Genomic DNA, 20,296 nt, shown 5'->3' on the forward strand with positions numbered 1-20,296 from the left:
AAAAGTGACACTGTGAACATATATATTTGATGTGTCTTAATGACTTCCAGATCAAACTTTCTCAAATTACAAATAAATCATATTTTTCTAGCTGAAAAGCATACACAGCCAACAGAAGATCTGGGTGTCCCACTGGTTATCTCTCCAGGGCATCACCCTACAGTGCGTAGCTGAGGACAGCTATTCAGCATGGTACCTGCTGGGTCTGCTTTCCAGCAGGGCTTGCTTAGCAATGCCTGATGCTATTGTGAACGCAAGTTCATTCCCTGTCAGCCAGCTGACAGTGGCAAACACGTTTATATCCTGGAGAAGAAAAGGCCCATGTGCAGTTGTATGTCTGTGTAAAGGACGCTGAGCTGGTTTTTTGGGGAAACACTTGCCATGCCCACAGATAACTGCTCCATCTCAGCTATGGGACAAGGCTGGCAGGGGACTCAGAAGGTGTTTATTTCCCATGTTCTGCAGGCTTCTGGCAATCTCTGCCTGTACAGCCTTGAGGCAGAGCTCGGGGACAGTGAGAAACCCTGGGTGTTCCCCTATGCTGGTAAAGACCGTTACAACTTCCATTGACTTCAGCTGAACTATGCTGTCCTATGCCAGACTGAATATTTTCAGCAGTCTCACCAGAAAGCTGGCTCACTTCGTAAAGCTGTGTTCCTCCATCGTGAGAAAGTCTGGGTGCTAAGTCTGAGCAAGAACCTAGAGAGACAAGTAGGGGAATCCCAGATCTTACCACTGCATCGAGCCGTCACGCCGGTCACTACTAGTTTATCAACACACTGCCCAGCATCTCTCCATAGTTTCCTTTTTATTGCTGCCACTGCTAAATGATTTGATGTTACGAGGTGAAGATGATTCACGCTTATACTGTAGAGAAATTTGTGATATAAATAGGGAACAACATTTGGAGTCTAGGGGTATAGAGGAACACGGGGGAAAATAACAGTAGCTTGCCTGTTGCCACTGTGACTGTAGTAAGTCTTGTTTAAAAAGATTGAGGAGATGGATTTAGTAATATAAACTGTTGAAATACAATGTTTAGAGTGGCAAGTCATCATGAAAATTAGAAAATATATTTAGCCATTACAGGGGCACTGCATTTAGTGTATTATATTTTTAGAGTCTCAGTAAGCCAGGCATACACTGCCTTATATTCCCTGACATTTTCATTATTTGAGTCTGATAGCGGACATAAATATTATTGCAGAATAACAAACCAAAACCCAAAGAACCCAACTCAATTTAACTTTGAGTTTTAAGAACTACTATTTATGCATATATGAGGGGAATAATGACACACTGTTTTACTGTAATTGAGCCATAACTTTCTGGGAGTCCAAACAACAAGCTATTTGGCTGATGACTGTTTCAGCAGTAGTGGAGGGCCACCCCAGAAGACCACAAAAAGGGAAACCCTGAAGTACTTGAGACCATTCCAAGGGCAAGACATGGGATCAGGTATCAAAGCTTGCAGGAGATGAGCGTAGCCCAGAGACTTTGTTAATACATTTTTTTGCATCTCACAGTGACCGCTTTCCCTGCTCTCCCTTATTTAAGTGAACCTTTCCTTTAAAGCACATGAACAAGTCTGGCACGTGAGTGCCGTCTGACCCACCCTGTAACACCAGCAACAGCTGCAGGAGAAGAGATGAAGCACTAGGAGGCTGCGATGGCCGTGGTCTGGTGTACTGCAGCCCTTTAACATCCAAATCCTGTGGATGCGGTTGGAAGAGTGTTACATTTCTCATGCTTATTACCTTACTGCATCATATGCGATGTGTCTGGCTACATGAGAAAAAGAAATACATGGAATAAAATTCAGATTGCCATTAACTTCTTTAAAGTTTAATGCAATAGGAAGTGTACCAACAAGAGCAAATTATAAAAATAACCCACCCCTGACTTTGATGGATGTTCCCCTCACAAACTCACCACATACTGTTTTATGAACTACATTATTTGCCTAAGTCATCAGCATATGATTGATTAGAGAAGCAAAATGAGTACATAATCACTTCTACATATCTTGCTTACTACAAATAAGAAAGTTTTGTAGAACGATTTATTAAAAGCTGATTAGATTAAAATAAATTGTATAGTTGGAGCCTGGACAAATGTTTCTTTTGTATTGAAATACTCTGTGGTTAGAGGGTGTTAGCCAAACAGCCAGCTGAAGGCTGGCTTCATGTCTGCTGGAGCTTCCAGAACTGTGCTGTCAAAACAAGCCACTGAAATGGTGGGGCAGGAATTATTTACTATATGAGTGACTGGGAGACAATAAGTAAATTCCATTTTCATGTCTACTTCATGCCAACTACAGATGATATCAGTAAAAGAATTATTCCTTTGAGAAATAAGGAAAAGTTCTTTCTAGCTGAGTTTTTTAATAAATGAGAGAAACAGGATTAGTGGGGTGGAAAAAAATCCTAAATCGTAATTTTTCAGAGCTTTGAACTGACAGCAATTTTTTAATGTAGACATCCTTTTTACAATATAAATTTCAAGTTTGATGAATACATGCATATATTTTATTGGAATGTGTGGTAATATAAAGCCTAAATAAAATGTTTAATCTGAAATCTAGGACTGAAGCTGGGGCACATTTGTTCCTCCGTCCCAAAGGTTTTGAGGTATGCATTTGATCCCCAAATGTAGAACAACTATTGAAGTGATATAATGTAACCTGTCAATTTTAAGAAAAAAGTGTAGTCATACTAAGCAAAAGAGATTAAACACTATGAAAAATGAAACTATATTGAAGAGCCATAGATTTTAAGAAAAATATGCTCCCAAGGTGTCCAAAACTGATTCAACTTAATCTATAACCAGTCATGAGTAAGAGGGTAAAATTGACTCTTGAACATTACATGAATAAAAAGCGTCTTTGGGCAAGGTCCTGTCTTTATCAAAGTCTTATAAACTACTCAATTCGCTTTCAAAGATCAGTCTCTCTCCCTCCTCTCTTTCAAATTATGAGTGATGGGAAAATGAATAAGAGAAAGTCCTTATTCTTTAGCTAGAGAGGAAAGATTGCCTTACTTGTTATATTACTTAGCATGGTGATGGGCACAATGTAGTGTAATAATTGATGTGATTTCTCTTCCACCTCCCAGTGTGTGGGGGAATGAGTCACAGATTCCTAAATTACACCCCAAGAACACAGTCATCTCCAAAATGAACTTGCCATTGGTATCTGATGCCTAGATAGCTCTACTGTAGCAGAAAACCATCTCATTGTAGCAGATCCATCTCATTCAAATGAATTGCAGTCATGGAATTGAGCAGGATTTGAGCCAGTATGGAGATAGGACATGGCATATGTATTTCAGCTTATGTTTTTCTAATGGTGACTGAGACAGCATGTAAACAATCCTGAAAAGGTGAGGTGTTAATGACTGATTTACAGATGGTCCCCAAACTGTATGAGCACATCTTTCAAATTAAATTAAAATCACTTTGTTTTAAATAAAAAGGGTAATTTAACTGTAGTAGACCTTTTTCTACATGGCATGGTGGTGATTTTTTTTTTGTAATATCAAGAAATTTGTAAACTCTTCTGATGATATGTTATCAGTCTCCTGTTTTCTATGAGCCTATTTCCAGCAGAAAAAAAATACAATAGTATGTAGCGAGAACTTCAGTAGTTTTAATTGCATAGGCTTATTTGTTAGCTTTAGATGCAGAATGATTTCTAAGCATGTAATCAAACTTACAGGGACTGATGGCTACTTACTTAAATGGCTTAGAATTAAGCATGTGCTTTTGTTGATTGATGGACTGGTTAACAACTCGAATATTGCTTAACCACCTAGCTGGCTGCAGTCTTTGCACAGGACAGAAAATGAAACAATATGTATAAAGATGCTATGGTCAGGGTGTGTTAAAACCCTATTTATCGTGAGGAAATTATCAATTGAGCTATTGGTTTAAAATAATTTTTAAATTATTTTTTCTTTTAATAGGGGAGAAAAATACACAAAGCTTTATTTGGTACAGCTCTGTAAAATGTCTAACCGTTATCCATTATAAAGAATTCAGACTTGTTTCATATAAAAGACAGGCTTATTAATGTCTCAATACTGCAGATTGACACAGCACATCATTAAAGATCGGACATAGTCATTACCCCGTGCTACAGTGCTTGGGTTTGTTAATATTTTCAGTGCTATGAGGACACAGGAGATGTGCCACCGCTGCACGCATTTCTAAGCCTTGTGATGGATTAAACAAGGGATGCCTAGATACAGAGCCTAATAATACTGTTCTGGCCTCTTTTAAGGTGCTCTTCTTTCAACATTCAGGGAGATTTTTCTATTTTTCCACTGAGTGTGTACTAATTAAACCTATGGGAGGACTGAGAGCTAATTGATGGCAGGATGGGTACTATGTTAAAGGGAGTAATGTTAGATTTGCTTTTGAAAAGTAAAGTTCCAAGTTATGACACATGCAGATCCAGTAGACCATGTTCTGAACTGGAGCCTAATCCCCAGAAATTCAGCATTAAGGCTCTCAGTGTGTTACAAGTTCATCTTGTGGTTTCCAGCAGGCAACTGCAGAGCAGAGGGGACCGAAGCCATGAGGTGATCTCTTCTTCCTAGGCACTCAAACGCACCGTAATACACATGGCCACAGGAGTATGCAGATCTGCTGTCTCCTGGGTGCAATGAGAACTGTGCAACTGTATGTCCTAGACCAGACTGTTGGCCTGGGAAATTTCTCTTCAGACTCAACTAGAAGAAGCAGGTGCATCCGTGTTGGACATATCGCACTGCCACTCACATGCAGCCTACGAAGCTAATGGTGTTGGGAAACAAGTCCGCACCACTGCACAGTGTAGCAAAATACATATAGATATACAGCACATATACTACTGTGACTGGGGCCAACACAATGCTGGCGATGGGAGAAATCCTTGTAGAGAGGGATTTTAGTGGCATAGCTGATGCTTTTCCTCAGCTCAGAATAGATTTCAGTCCTAGGTTGGTTTAGGTAAAGCAAAGTGGTTGCAATGAGGTAGCCAGAAGGGTTACCTACTGTGCTGGTGTGCACAGAAAAGGTCCCTGCATGGGGACTGTGTGTACATTCTGCCTGTCTGACTAAATACCCTTTCTGTTTTCAGTTTTGCTCAAAGACAGATGTCTTTAATATGAAGGTGCAGATTTTTATCACCACCCGACATGAGAACTCTAGTTCAGTGTTTGGCTCATTGAACTCTTCTTTGGCGCTACAATGATTTTATAATTGTTATTGACTGAATTGTCCTTTTCAATACTTAATCCCATTGTATTTCGCTGACCAAGGCAGATGCTTTAGCCATGCTCTTATCTCTGATGCTTTCTGCAGATACCTCTTGAGTTTTCTGCATTGTCTCCTTGCCTGCAGAACAATCTTTGATTATAGTTTCATGCATAAAATGAGTAATAGAGCAACCTTGCTAGAAGAGGGTAGTGTGGAATGGAGAGAGAACAGAGTCCTGAGATGCTGGAGTGGAATTTAGTCACACGACCTTTTGCACCAGCTTCTTTTGTTGCATTTTGCAGAGTTTAGAAAGTGACTGAATATACATTATCTCTTCTGAGCTTTACATGTTATCTTTCCAAATAGTTCCTCTTTTACTGATGCATTTTAACAATTAAAACAAACTGCATAACTGGCATTATTTCTTCCCCCTTCATAGAGGCTTGCAGGGCAATATTCACAGGTGGATAATTCCACCTAACTGCTGTAGTGCTGTAGTTGTGGTGAAGTCAGTGGACTTCTGTTGTTTTCTACTAGCTGAAAACATGCACCCTCCCATAATGGTAGAATATTTTTTTATTATGAGTTATTTTTGTTATAGCATGATAATTTCTTTTTAACTGAATGGTGTTGACTTGCCGTAGGATTGTGTCATACTTCCATTGTAATGGGAAATGACAAGCATGAACCGAAACCACTTTCCAAGAACCTCTTTGAGAAGAACTGCACCAAATACATTTTGGCTAGTGCATATTTGGACAGAGAGGAGAAACGGCTCCATAGAACTGGTAGTAGCTACTTGCCAATTTTGTGAGGTGAAAACAAAGCAAGTGAGAATGAGGGAAAGCCAGGAACAGTGTAGTGAGATAAATCATACACTGTCCCACGTTGCTGTCCAGCTACCACACGTGCTGAAAATGCTTCCGTCTCACTCTGTGTGAGACCACCCAGCATCCTCAGAGGAGTTGTTCAGTTCTGGCAAATGTCTGGAGCTCTGAAGGTCCTTGACTTAAGGAGAGCTTTAAAAGAAGTGTGTTGTGTGAACTCAGTTTCCCATTAAGCTTCTTGCTCTCTTACTTCTCTTTCTGCAAAATAATAAGTTCTTGCCTAATGAACTATTTAGCTAGTGTTTCAGAGAAGCCCTGAGCAGTTAGGCATCTGGCACCCATTGACTTTCCACCTTAGTTATTGTATTGCTTAATCCAGATCATTTACATCAGCACTGCAAAAGTAATAAGCTCCCCAACTCAACGGGTTACACTGCTGTCAGTGTTTATTGACTGGTTGACAACTTCAGAACTGTTATCTATCATGATTCCAACAGCTCAGCAGGTAGTAAACATTCTCTTTAGTATAACATATTGAACAAAATTTGTATGCGAGTCTATTAGCAAAGCTTGTAAACACTTGACTAAACTATGTGGCTCAATTAGCAAAGAATAATGGAGCAATAAGTAAAGTGTGTGCAATTTTATCAAATCTTTGCAGCTCAGTGAAGTCTACAGCATTATCAGGAAAGCATAAAGACCAATTGTCAATGTATCTCACTGAATATTTGCATATTGCCTTTGACTAAACCGCAAAGCTGTGTTAGAAAATCAGAAAAAAATTGTTGATGGCATCAGCATGAAATGCAGCGCAGTCAGGTGCATATATTCATTAATTAGCAAATGTGTACTACTTGGTTAATTAAGAATATAAAAATGTAACATCTGAAGTGTGCTATTAAATTATTAAAATAGCAAGGTTGATCACTAACTTATAGTACACAAACAGCTCCTTCATGAAAAGTATATATACAGCACAATTTTTTAATTATGTAAATATGAATGTATTTTAAATACTACTCTATAGTCAGCTTGTGAAATGCCAGAAACCCCTATATTGGACCCCAGCTCAGTTTGGGCTAAGGTTCAGACAAAGATTTGAAGACTAAGATTTTGGTTCAGCTGTATCGAAGCATTGGCAGCTGTCCTTAGCATTTCGGTTTCTTCTACCATCTTCAGTTGCCTTTACACCTGATTCATTAAACTGCCACATTTCTTGTTTTCATCCGTATGAAATGTGGTGGCAAAAATTTGTGATATATAAAGCTCTATTCCATCTCGTGCTGATGCAAAATTGTTCTTCAAGGAGCTGTGCTGCAGTTCTGTGCTGTACTATTATAAGTCCAATGTTCTCAGCAGACTGTGCCTGTTGGAATGAAGCTTAGGGGTGTGCCAAGACAACCAAAGGAGAAAGATACATGTCCACCACAACATCGAGTTACGCAGAATGTGTGGCTCCCTGCTGAGTGCTGTACTGAGGTCATTTGAAGAAGGGAAGAGTAGGATTGTATTCTCTTTTCCCTCCCACCTACAGTAGATCAGCACCTGACTTTCCTCTTGATTAAAGAGGTCGATGCCAGCCCAAATGCGTGTAGGTATGTGATGAATCTCTCTCAAAGCACAGATGAAAAAGAAGAATGAAGATGACACATACATTTCTGCACCCCATAAGTAATAGTCAGTAAAAGGCTGTTCTTGGTGCTGCGAGAAGAATGTGCTTGGCACCCTGAAGACCACCCTCTGCAGTATTGTACCTATCTCAGCTGCCACAGTGAGATCAGGGGAAGAAACACCATCAAAGAGACAGTTTGGGTTTATTCTTTGATATCTTCGAAAATAAAAATCAGGATCTGGAATGATGTAAAAGTTATAAGTATATAAAAACCTCTTAGCACTATTTGAGACTTTCGCAATATTTATAGCAGTAAAATGTATCTTTGGTAGTATCGAGTATTTTGAATTTAAGACATTTAAAGACCGGCTCATTAAAGGATTGTTAGCCTCCAGGCAGCTGGTAACTGGAGACTTTTGCTTCCCTTCAGTTTACTCCTCGCTTTCTTGCCAGCCTTACCCGGCTCAGGAGCTGAAGAGTGTTCGTCCCAATAAGAAGGGCAGCTTCAGATAATAATGTTACATGGGTTAGGATCTCTTTCTCCTGTCCTACTTCCTATCATACTCTTCCCTCCCAGCCCAGTTTCCTCTACCAGACTCCCCTCTTTAGGTCCGCAAATTCTCTCAATACTAGTGGGAGAGCATGACAACAGCTTCTCTTATGCTAGGTAGGTGGACAAAGGGAGATGAAATTAGCACAGCTCTCATCCAACCCTCATCTCTTCTCTCTACTGCTCAGCAGATAGAGTGAGTCCTGCCCTGCACAGAGGTGCCGACAGGTACTGAGGGCTGGGGTCTGAACTGAAACAGGGCTGTGCAAGACAGTGAGGGAGGAGGTACCACTACTTTGGGCATCTGATAACTGTGGTGTGGTGTAGTATTTCTGCATGGCAAACGCTTGTACCTGTGGTGTATCATCCCTTCTCCTGTCACAACTGCTGATGAACTTACCTGTCGTCTTTAAGAATGATTATATACAATGTTAGCGGCTCTTTGTTGATGCTATCTGTGAAGACTTCTATAGCAGATGTTCTGTAAGCACTCTATTTTTCTGCCTGATGGCAAGAGATTATGAGGGATAGGGCGAGATTAAAAAGAATATTTGAAATGCCTAAATCTTGCGCTCTTTGAAGAGATGTCTTCGTGCCTTTGAAGTTTACAAGGGTCTTAATGCAAAGCAATGTCTTCTCACACAAAATCAGATTCTTTAATGGAACTTTAAATCTAGAGAACCTGTTAGAGTTAAAGGATTTCATATAAAATGGTATTCTCTTGGTTTTGATAGCTTTCCTTTAAAATACAATTCTTTTTTTTAAAAGCTATGTACTGATGAAGAACACATGAAGTTGATCAATAGTCTCTCCTGGGGTGCATAAAGCCTCTAAAATTGATCTAACAGCTCCACAAGGTGATTATGGGTAGGGAGGTCGATACAGTGTCTTGCCAACTAATCTTCAGCTGTGGAGGGTTAAGTTAAAGAGCTCACACTTCGAGCTCAATACGTGTTCATTCACACAGACACATTTTGATCATAATCATTTTTCTAAAGCATCATTCTTGCACGTATAGGAGAAATGATATCAAGTAAAGACAAGCGCAATAACATTGAAACCGTTAATGGTGTAGTCAGCTAAAATGGCAACCATCTTATAAATATATTACATGCTAGCTTTGGGATGGTTCAGAAATTACTCCCTTCTGGCCCTTTACGAAACCAATACTTACATTTATACCTTCCTGTGATTTTTTCAGACAGGTATCTGGCAAAATGTAAAGGGTTATAGTGGTTCTGTAGGTCAAGGTTCAGCTCTCGTGATTTTGAACATCCTGTTTGACAACCTAAAAAAAGCCTAGTTTTAAGAGTGCCCCTTTAGCTGAAATGATGATCCTACTAATTCAAATCTGCTTTCTTCTCCCATCTGCAAAGCTCACATTTTTCTTGTCAACAGCAGATTGCTAGTTTGAATATATGGAAATAATTTCTCATGGTATAGGCTAATTGTCAAGCAACTACCTCAAAATCGCAAGTTGGTCGTTTTTTTGTTTTGGTGGTTGTTTTGGTTTTTTTTTTTTTTGGTGACAATAAAATTCTTTATTTGCCTTTGGAAAATGAAGTTGTAAAGGAAGGCTTGGACACTTGACATAACTATTCCCAAAAATTTGGTCAACTAACTAGAAAAGAACATTTCATGATTTTGAAGTAGATCTCATAGTATTTTGAGATTCTGTTTCATATTTTAGAGTACTTGGATTTAAGTAATTTATTAGTTCTGAGTGAAAAGGAGATCTCCCGTTTCTTGTTTGGGAATGGCTTTTTTAGCCCAAACACCAAACTTATAGTCAGGGAATTATAGCGTTTATATTGCTTTGATTTATCTATCATAACACCAAGGGCATAAAGTGGGCTGAACTTGCACTGTTCTGGTTGTGTTTTGGTTGAGTTTTTTTACTTCACTTTGTTGGTGTTGTTAATAGCAGCTATTGGTAGCTGCAAGTTGGGTTAGTGATGGGGATAAAGACAATGGGAGGTTGGAGTGGCTGACATTCAGAAACACATACCCAGGTTCACTTTTTTCTTGAAAGGGGGTTGCTAATTAGAATGAAAATGCAAAGTTAGTGTTTGCTTTCTTCATTAATGTTGCAACAAAGAGCTTCATTAAGGTCTCAGAGAGTCAATGTTGTATTTATGACCGATTATAGCAATGTACAAATTATAGCAGTGTATTTATGTATTTCTGTTGTCTCTGAAAATAGAAATATATTTGTTGAACTCCACCTGGTAAAAGCATCTTATTGTCAAAGCAAAGTGAAAATGGTGGTGCATGAGCTCATTTGCCTTGTTAATGTTCTTTAGCTAACTCCTTTAGTTGACAAACTCTTTGAGGAACATTAACTGTGGAAGTATACAAACAGTGAACAATTTTGGTCATTTCTATCGTCTCAGTTCAACTGGAGTGGAGCAAAATAAATTGCATTTGTAGTAATTCACAAGTCACTACAGTGGATTTATTAATTTTTTTTTGCTTTAGATGTGCATTAAAATATAAATGTTAAACACAATTCTGAAAATCAATAACATCTCAGAGAATCTTGAATGATACTAGTTTGGCAGCTGTACAGACGCCATGGTTGCTTGTTTTGCTCAAGCTCAAAGAAATTAGTTTAAACACAAATCACTTTCAAACTACATCTGTGGAGATCATTGGGCGTTTATCAGGTATTTCATGTGGTGCTGCACCTGTGGTTTGCATTGGCTAGTCCTGTTTCAGTGGATTAGAAAGGTCGACGCAAACCTTTTTTCGGGTAAAAGAAGTATGAGTGTGTGTGTATTGTAAGGGAGTTTCCTGATTTTCTGTGGGCAGGACACCTCTCTGGCTTTATACCTGCTTGCACTGGGAACAAGCAGCTTGGATGAGAACAATATCCAAACTTTTGCAATCTTTTCCTCAGTAATTTTAATCTGTTGGCAAATTCTATGTGTTGCCTCAATGATACTGTCAAAGCACAGAGATGTGAGAAGAGAAGCTGAGTAGCTATATAAGCTGAGTAGCTAACTGAGTAGAGAAAACAAGGTTTTAGTATAATTTCAGTTTAAATGTCAATAAACCACAAGGTAAAAATCTATAGGAGACCAGGCATCCTTAGTTCTGCTGATTACAGAACTGCTTATTAATAACAAGATGGTCTAAGCACCAGGGAATGAACTGGCAATTTTCAGACCATTAGCTGCTACAACCTGGGCTGAACAGCCAAGATACTTGGCACTAACAAGCTTGCATCACCTGCAAATCAAGCACTGAGTGGAATCAGTGACACACGATGGATGGTAATGATTTTAGTTGCAATTACTGCTAAGAGCGAGCCACAAGTTTGTTACATCTTCCATAGTTGGCTATTTCTTCCTTTGGTGGAGATTATGACAGGATGTAAGAGCAGGGAAGGTGCCATACCGCCTCATCATTCCATTGGGTGTCCAGGTTCTTCAGGGAGGTTTTTGCAGCGCACTTCTGCAGTTGGCTTTTCTGGGATTGCAGCTATGGCTTCAGACATGCAGTTGAATGGCCATTTAGTGCTCTACATTGTGCTGAACAATTATGGAATTGGCAGTAGTTGTGCAGGCAACAAAGTCCATGCGACTTCTAAGAAATTGACTTTAAAGTAGTAGGACAGGCTGGTTTAGCTTACTCCCCTTTAGGGATCATCCACATTCATTGACATCAACTGACTCCTAGACAGAGGCCAAAGACCTTTACGCACTGCGTGTCTCACTTCAGCCTTCAAGACTGCAATTAAATAAGATCCGAGTGGTATCTGGGACTTGTGCACTGATGCTGCCATGGCTGTTTTCTCTTTATTTATTTTGTGGTAGTCAGATCTGATTTCTGGTGACCGTGGGGGTAGGTAAAAGGTTTCTGCTCCCAGCATCTCTTTGCTGCTCATCACTGCCCTCCTGAGCTGGGCTGAAAATGACTGAAAATACCCAAGTGAATTAGGAGCATGTTGGTAGGACAGAGAGCTCATGTGCCTGCAGGTAGGCTGGCAGAATAGCTGAGCTGCCCTCAGCCTGGCCCAGCAGCAGCCGAACAGCTTTATGACTTTAGCCTTAGTTTCTTGTTTCAGCTATCTAAGGGAGCAAACTCATTTCTAGCATGGCATTTCATGTGGAAATAAAGTGGAGAAATGGAGAGTGTGCAATATTCAGGCTTCATTCACTCCCCCTGCACTTAAAGAGAAAGCCATTTTCAGTGGTCCTATCAATAAGGAAATTAGAAATATTGCTTCTTGTACTCTAATGCAGGGGCGAATTTAACTCCTAGTTGTTCATCAGTTGGACTGTCAGGTAACAAATTGTACATATTTATCCAGCACACTGTATTCCCATTTTGTTGAACTATATGGCATATTCACATGTGTACATTTCAGTTATTCAAGCTTTTGCTCAGCAAAATCAAGTCTGACTATACCCAGCCAGAGCAGGGATCTGTCACGCTGTATTAGGTGACTGTATTTTTTATGATAAAGAGAACTAGATTCCTTACGGACACAATAAACTGCAAGAGAGACCTCTAGAGCACTATGCATCTTCAGGCTAGCAGGCTTTTTTCATCACGAAGCCATTAAGTATGGCATTAACTACAGCATATGAATGGGTACCACAGATTATAGCCATAGGAGGTACTGAGAATGTGCCCCCTCTTACATTGTTTGTAGAAATGCACTCATGTTGTGACGATTTATGTTTTCATTACAGAACAATTCCCATAATAACAGGCATTGAATATGGATGCTTAATGTTGAGTACAGGGGAAAAAAATAGAACTACACTTTGAGTAATAAGTTTTGATTGAATGAATGCCTACTTTATAAACTTTCATTACTGCGATTTGGTCTGAGGGAAATAGCAGCTTGTCAGAATTTTTCCAATGGAAAATTTGATCAACAGAAAATGACGCATTAGGAGAATGAAAAGGCTATCAGCACCATTCTACTGGAACCCCACAGCTTTGCCTGCCTTTCTAATCCTTTGACAGTTTGGGTTTTCAGAGTCCTGCCCGCTGTTTCCTTGGGCTGCTGGTGAGAGTGTTGTGGTAGCTGTGCTGGGAGCTTTCACAGAGCCTGCAAAAGCTCTCGAGAGCTTTTTGACCATCTTCATGCGAAGTGTGATGTTCGGTCATCTCCGAGCCATGAAGACTGGCACTCCTAAGTGAACAGCACCATCCTCCATGGATCTTTGCTAACCCAAGATAATCTTGAAGGCTGTCCGAAGTCAGGTTGGTTTTATGCACATGCTAAGGGTTCAGAGCATACTCAGTTGCTTTCTTAGCCCAGTGGCATTTGGCTGCACTCAGTCTGTATTCATGCTGTCTATGTGTAGGACAGAAGTGTTTTTACTAGGAAGTTTATCAGCATTTTCAGTAGAGATATGACTTAGAAATAGTACTGAAACATCACCGTGACTCCACAGACTTCTAGTTGTATCACTACAATTTAAAACTTTTCTAGTAATAATATATAATACTCGTCAAGATCTATTTTCTTTTTGCAATTTTTTGATCCATAGAAGTTTGCTTTCTTGTTAAAGATACCTGATTGCCAGGTAGGTTTTTGAGGATCACAGTCTACCCCTCTGATTCAGCACCCTCTCTTCCCCTTCTCCTCGTTCTTTCTTTTTTTCCAGAACAGAGAAATCGCAAAGCTAAATCAGGTTCTTCATCTTTCCGTTTCCTGTAGTTTGAGCAAAGTGGAAAACAGGGAAACATGTTTAAAGAAAAATTAAATTCAAACCATAGGAATTCACTGGTATTCCCCCAACTAAAAGAGGCCTTGTAATATACATTGGTAGAACATATAAGTGATACCTATATACATGCTGGGTTTTCATCATCATTTTTCTCTTGTGCAATTCTACCACTTTTTATTCTGCCTGTTCTTTCTCTCCATTGGTATTTCATCCCAGGCTCAGTCATCTTTGTTTCAACTTTTTTCTAGCATTTCCTCCTTTTTTTCCCCAGTGTTTCTCCTGGTTGAAAACTGATTTGAGATGAATCTTTTTACCCACAATGTTAAAGCATTTCAAAGGAATCCTTCCACATCTGACCCCAATCCTAAATTTTCATAGCAATTTGCTGGTAGCTTATCTTTCATTTAAGTTGCTAAATGGCTTCTTTTCCCTTCTGTTATACTGGGTTTTTTTTCCAATTATCCATCAGTTTCAGTAGTTCTGTGCTGTAAAGATGAACAGTAACAACTTCAGCCGGCACGCTGTATTAAATTATTTGTTCTGCACTCCTAATCAGGAGACTATTAGTCTACAAACTCAGAAGGAATGTACAAGTCATATATATAACCAAGGCTTGGAAGTTTAGGCTTAGAGTGTCTTTGATCTTAGAACTATGGATCTAAATATATGATAATATAGGGTCATGCAGATAAATTTATCATTTAAGAAACTCTTTGGACCAACATATTGCAGAATCTACAGTACAACTGGTTATCACAGCACACTCCAAACAACAGCTATAGAACTACACGTATTGCAGGATCCTCATGGTTTTTGTCCAGATTCAGCATGTTTTTTCAAATTACACTTCACCTAATAGGTTCTCCCTAGTTGATAGTTGGCTTCATTCACTCTGTTTATATTAGTCATTAATTGTACATAGTTCCCACTGCAGCAAAGCAGCACAGTCAAATACATTGTAAGTAAAAATCTACAGTTTAGGTGGCATGCTTTTTCATCTTAGTGTATGTCACCTAAAATGTATTGTTGTGACTGCCAGTATAAATTCAGCACTTCATGTACACTTCTCATGAGGCCTGTGTCATCCCAGGATAATATAATGTGACACGAGTATGTCTTAGCTTGAATTCTGTTTGGCTGCCTAGAACATTCTGTAACACAAAATCTTTCTTGTCTCTGGCAAGAAACCCTAATCAAGGAGACATGCAAATCTGGTCACTGACTTCAAGAAAGCCTAGACTTTGGGTGTCATCCTAAGCACAAAGGGCAGCTTCTCTGCTGGTATAAGCTGATGCTGCTCAGCTGAAGTAAAATATTTAAGACACTCATTATGTAGTTGCTCACCTGTTGGGTACATGACCCTCTCAATCACTGCCTTTCTTTATCTGCTTCTCTGATTCAAACAGCGGGTGTGATCCTGCGTACTCACAGTTGGAGTTGAGCTCTTCATGCACCTATTGCATATGTATCAGTGAATGATGCTGCATATTTGCTTTCAGCTGTGGAATTTACTAACTTGCATGGAAAAATAGCACTGTACTCTTGTTGTACCATTCTATAAACAAGTCAGTTGTTTTATCGACTCCCACCTTTCATGGAACTTGCATATACAGCCTAAATAAAATAATGTTTGCTATTAGGACTCAAAACTTGTAACCAGGCCAAATACAGAAAAATCTACAGTTTGCCCCTTAATGGTTTTATCTGCTTATAGATCTGAAAGAGAGATACAAACTGATTTCTTCATATGTTTTTTGATAAGTCCCTGTAAGATTTGATTAATCTTTTGAGGGCATCATTCTGACACTGATGAGAGAGGAATGATATGTTCCAGTGGGATATGTGCAAATCCAGTTCAAATCTCTCCAGACAGGACAGGAACTGAACATACCACATAGCAAATGAATGTCTTAATCAATGGCCTCTAAGCCTTTCTTCTGTGACTATCTGTTGCATCATTTCAAGAAAAATCCTGAACGATCTCTTTTGCTTTTCATATTGAAACAAAACTGAATTTCCAGGTTCACATTGTTGACAAAGTCTTTCTCATTTTCCAGCCACCCCTCGCAGCCACAGCAGAAGCAGCAGTTTCCTAATCAATACATTTATTTTCAAGAGCAGCTTTGACATTCAGAACTAGCTGAAACAGAGCTATACTTTAGCACTTCCCAAGACAACCCTATCAAGATAGGATTTAGGGAAGAGATCAGGAAGTGTGTATGACTGTTGCTAAATTTAAATTGTGCATAAACAAGGAACCACATTTCCAAGTGTGCCATGGTCAAAATTTTCACACTGATAAACTAAAGGCATGTGAAAACAGGGGGATGATGCCAAGAAACACAAAAGACAAAGCTACATCTCTAGCATATATGTATAGCCAGGCCACAGGGTATCTTTGACAAGCCACATGTAGTTTAACCTTCTGTATCTTAAGTGATAAGTTCTCTGCTGCAATTGCAAGATACTATTCTAGCTATACAGAAACGTTCTTCACAGAGGCAGCTCCATCCATCCTGCTCTTCTGAAGTGCTGCGGTATAAATAAAAAAGCTACAAGGACAAATAGAAGAGGCAGAAAAGTTGGGACTGTATCCCATGTCCACCTGCACTATCAGGCTTCCCATGAGAAGTTTCAGACTGGTTTGGTTTTGAGATCTCTGCTTGTGTGGTGCTTGATAACGCTGTGCTTGACACCCCTCTGTCACTTGGGACAAAGTTCTTCCAGCAGGAACGGCAGGAACCAGGACGCTGTTGCTCATCTTTACCAATAGCATTTCCAGCTTTTGAAGCATAGGATTGAAACCCATCCTACAAACACTTGGAAGACATTTCACTGGTCTTTGATGAGCGTATCTTCAGGTGCTAGAAGGATTCTTACTGCAGAGTGGTTTTAGGGCTGCTTTAAAATCTAGAACTTGAGGGCTGCTATTAATGTGACTGAAGCAGTCAAAGAGATCAACGCAGCTAAAATAGATTAAACTTCTCTGCGTGAGCTCATTCCTAAATCTTCACCCTGCTCAGAAACACATTCCACTACTAAGGACTGAGGAAGTATAATCTCTAAACAGTATTTGATCAAAACCCATTTGTTTCAAAGTGTCCTTGTGGTGCTCTGTCAGTGATGCTGTAATTCAGAGCAACTCAAGTGTCCATGTGGGCAGCAGCTGTGGCAGCACACTGGCATGGACGGAGCTGGGAGCCATTGGAGTCATGAGCGCAGACCAGAAAGGCTGAGCTGGTGCTTAGGCAGGTAAGGTGAGGAAGGACAGAGCAAATCATTCCCCACGAGGGCACCAGGCAGACCTGGAGCGTGGCTGCTCTTCATGACCTGCTGCTGGGGTGACAGAGCCCCAGCAGCCCTCCAGCAATCTCAGATTAGCCTTAGAAGAAAGGCTGATTCCTGTGGGCTAGAAGTCGTCTCAGTTTCTCCAATGCCCTCGTGTGATTAGTGTTTAGGGAAGTGAAGATGAGTTTCACATGATGAAGCTTTACCAGTGATATGTGCGTAACTCCCAAGTCAAGTTAAACCCATAACAGTTATACAAAAGTACTTATCCACCTCAGGACACTTTTCCTTTCCCATCCTTGGGCGAAGTCTCACAACCCTCCAAATTATCATAACCCATGCCAAAAGTGTTTCCATGGGAGAGAAAATCTCCATGCAGAGATCTCCTGAAATACACAGTTCAGCTTTTGCTGATAAAACCTTCCCTTGAAAACAAGTCTTCAGAAAGTTTGGTTGGTTAGCTTTCAACTTCTGCTTTTTCAAGGAGATGTCTTCCTTCCTAGAAAGCATTGGCTACGTTTTTTTGCGGGGGGTCCCTGTGTGTATCAGCAGCTCTTGCATATGGACTTTGATAACCTATGCACTTCTCCTTTGAAAATATATACTCTGTCTCTTTCTCACCTCCTATATCAATTTCCTTTGTGACAGAATGACACCTGGCCACTTTTTGCTCTTATCCTGGCCTTTTCTTCTTTCAAAAGATGTGGAGTTTCCCCTTTTTCGTTCTTTGTGTGCACATCCCATTCATTGGTCTTTGGTTTTGTGTTTGATGATTTATTGATAAATAGAACGTGTCTTGTTTCTCTATACAATCTTGATCCTCAACCAAAACACCACAAAGCTAAATAAAAACCCAAGCCACAAGGAATAAACCCAGAAGACAGGAGCAGACAATAAGAATGGAGAATGTTCTAATAATAATAGTTCTCTCCTAACCACCAGCTATTGCCCCGTGCATTTTTATGAGGCTTTTCTAGACCCAACGTACTGCAACTTTGACCATGAGAAAAAGAACTAAATAATTTGTTTCAATTACAAATGACCATAACTTCTTTTTCTGTTGGCCTGAATGTAGACAGATGAGTATTTACAAAATATATATGTATTTCTTTTTCTGCTATTTAATTAAGGGATGATCAGTGTCATAAATTGTGACTTGTCAGTCAGATTCAAATCTTCACAAAAAATTAAAACCTTTTCACAGCAATAAAAATGGTGAAATATCCAAGCTTTCAAATGAGACCCTCTGTGCAAGCTCTGTAATAAACACACCTTCAACACATTCTGACCTCTTCATTTTTCATTGCAAAGATTAATAATAGGTAGCTTAGCAACGATGCTGTATTGTCAGCACATGTTAGAGACTTGGCAGCATTCAAGGTCGATCTGCAATAAGCTTAGATTGAATGCCATTAGCTAGATGCCACTTTGCCTCTGGAGTTTATTGCTACATTTTTATTCCAGGAGGGAAAGAAAATACCGTGCTGACACAGTTAATATTTGGACAACAGCCGAAAAGGTCTGGATCACTTACATGACTCGTGTATTAAAAAAAACCTGTAATAAATTATATTTTAACCATTTGAAAACTGAATCTATTATCATTTATTATTGAGTGTAGAGGTAATTTCGGCATGTAGTAGACATTAAACTGCATACAGTTATGAATGCAACAGTTAGATGTTTGACTCGTGAGAACTAGGGTTCAACTAACAACTCTGAACCTGGAAAATCGGGTACATTTGACCATCTGTTGGCCCACTTCTATGAGTAGCTGTCTCCTCTGGGAAAGCAAGATCCACAAAATGATGTTAGTGCCTAAAATGGGGATGATGTAGCTATATCCAAAACTTTTACACTCAAAATCTCTCTTCAGCTACTGCCTAACCCAAGTGCACCAAAAGACCCATCGGATAAAGTCTGTAAGTGGGCTTTGGGGCAATGATGGATTTTGCTGGAAAGAGACAACTGTTAAACTCTGCTTATGGAACAGTTCTTAGATCTGCAAAGATGCTGAACACAGGACAAATACCAATCCGCTCACCTTCATGGCTACACGTGAGATGCAATCAGTAAGTACATACTCTTCCCCTTCAAGAGATTTGATTAAGCCAGCAGTAAACTTTCATTGACTTTTGAGGGCGGAGGGATTTTCCCCAAAACTGATCAACTAAATCTGAAAAACTATCAAAACTCTGGAAAGCTATATGGATCGAACCTTTGGATGTTTTAAGTGTTGCCAGTCACCAAGCTTTAAATCCTGCTCTGACCAATCATACATGCAAAGCTACATAATTCTAGGATAGTTTTCAAAATGCTGAATAACACAAGACAAAGGGTTGGAAATTTCTTCCTGAAGCTTTAAAATGCTGTAACATTTAACATCTGTCTCTTGACTAATGTCTGCTCAGCGATGGTATGAATTCAGTCATTTCCTATGACTTTCGGTAAGCTGCAATTGCACATTCATTTTTTATTGCTATATAGCACTTAATATTGTATATCTTTGATCAAGCATTTCCCTTTCCCCCTGTGCCTATCTTTTCATTTGGTTTCATGCATGAGGTACTGTGTGGCTCAGTACTGGAGTTTGCAGGCATGGATGGTGAGAACAGCAAACGTATTCTGAAGTATGTTTTCAAGCTACCCCACACAAACATAAATGACCCATAGGTCTTTAAGATAATAAGTGTTACCTAATTTCCTTAAACTAACTCAGTTTCTTAGTTAATAGGTAGAATCTAAAAAATCATGGAGGGATTTGTGGGAGTCTTCACCATTGTTAAACTCCATTGTTTGAAGTTGTTATGAAGAAATCGGGAAGTAGCAGAAATGGAAGAGTTTGACATTGAAAACAGCCATGTTTTCCCTTGTAATTCCCATGTTTCCAGTGTAGGGAATCATTTAATAGTGGAAAAAATGAAGAGTAATGACAGTAAAAAAGTAAGAAAAAATTAGATCAATAACACATTTAGCATTCCTGCTACCACACAGTTAATAGCATGGCTGAATTTTTCTTTCCCTTCCAAATATTTATACTCAGTAAAATGTAATTTCTTGTGCTTGCGATTAGAGAAAATGCAATTATAAA

This window comes from Gavia stellata, chromosome 22, assembly GCF_030936135.1.
Source record: "Gavia stellata isolate bGavSte3 chromosome 22, bGavSte3.hap2, whole genome shotgun sequence".
Classification (NCBI taxonomy): domain Eukaryota; kingdom Metazoa; phylum Chordata; class Aves; order Gaviiformes; family Gaviidae; genus Gavia; species Gavia stellata.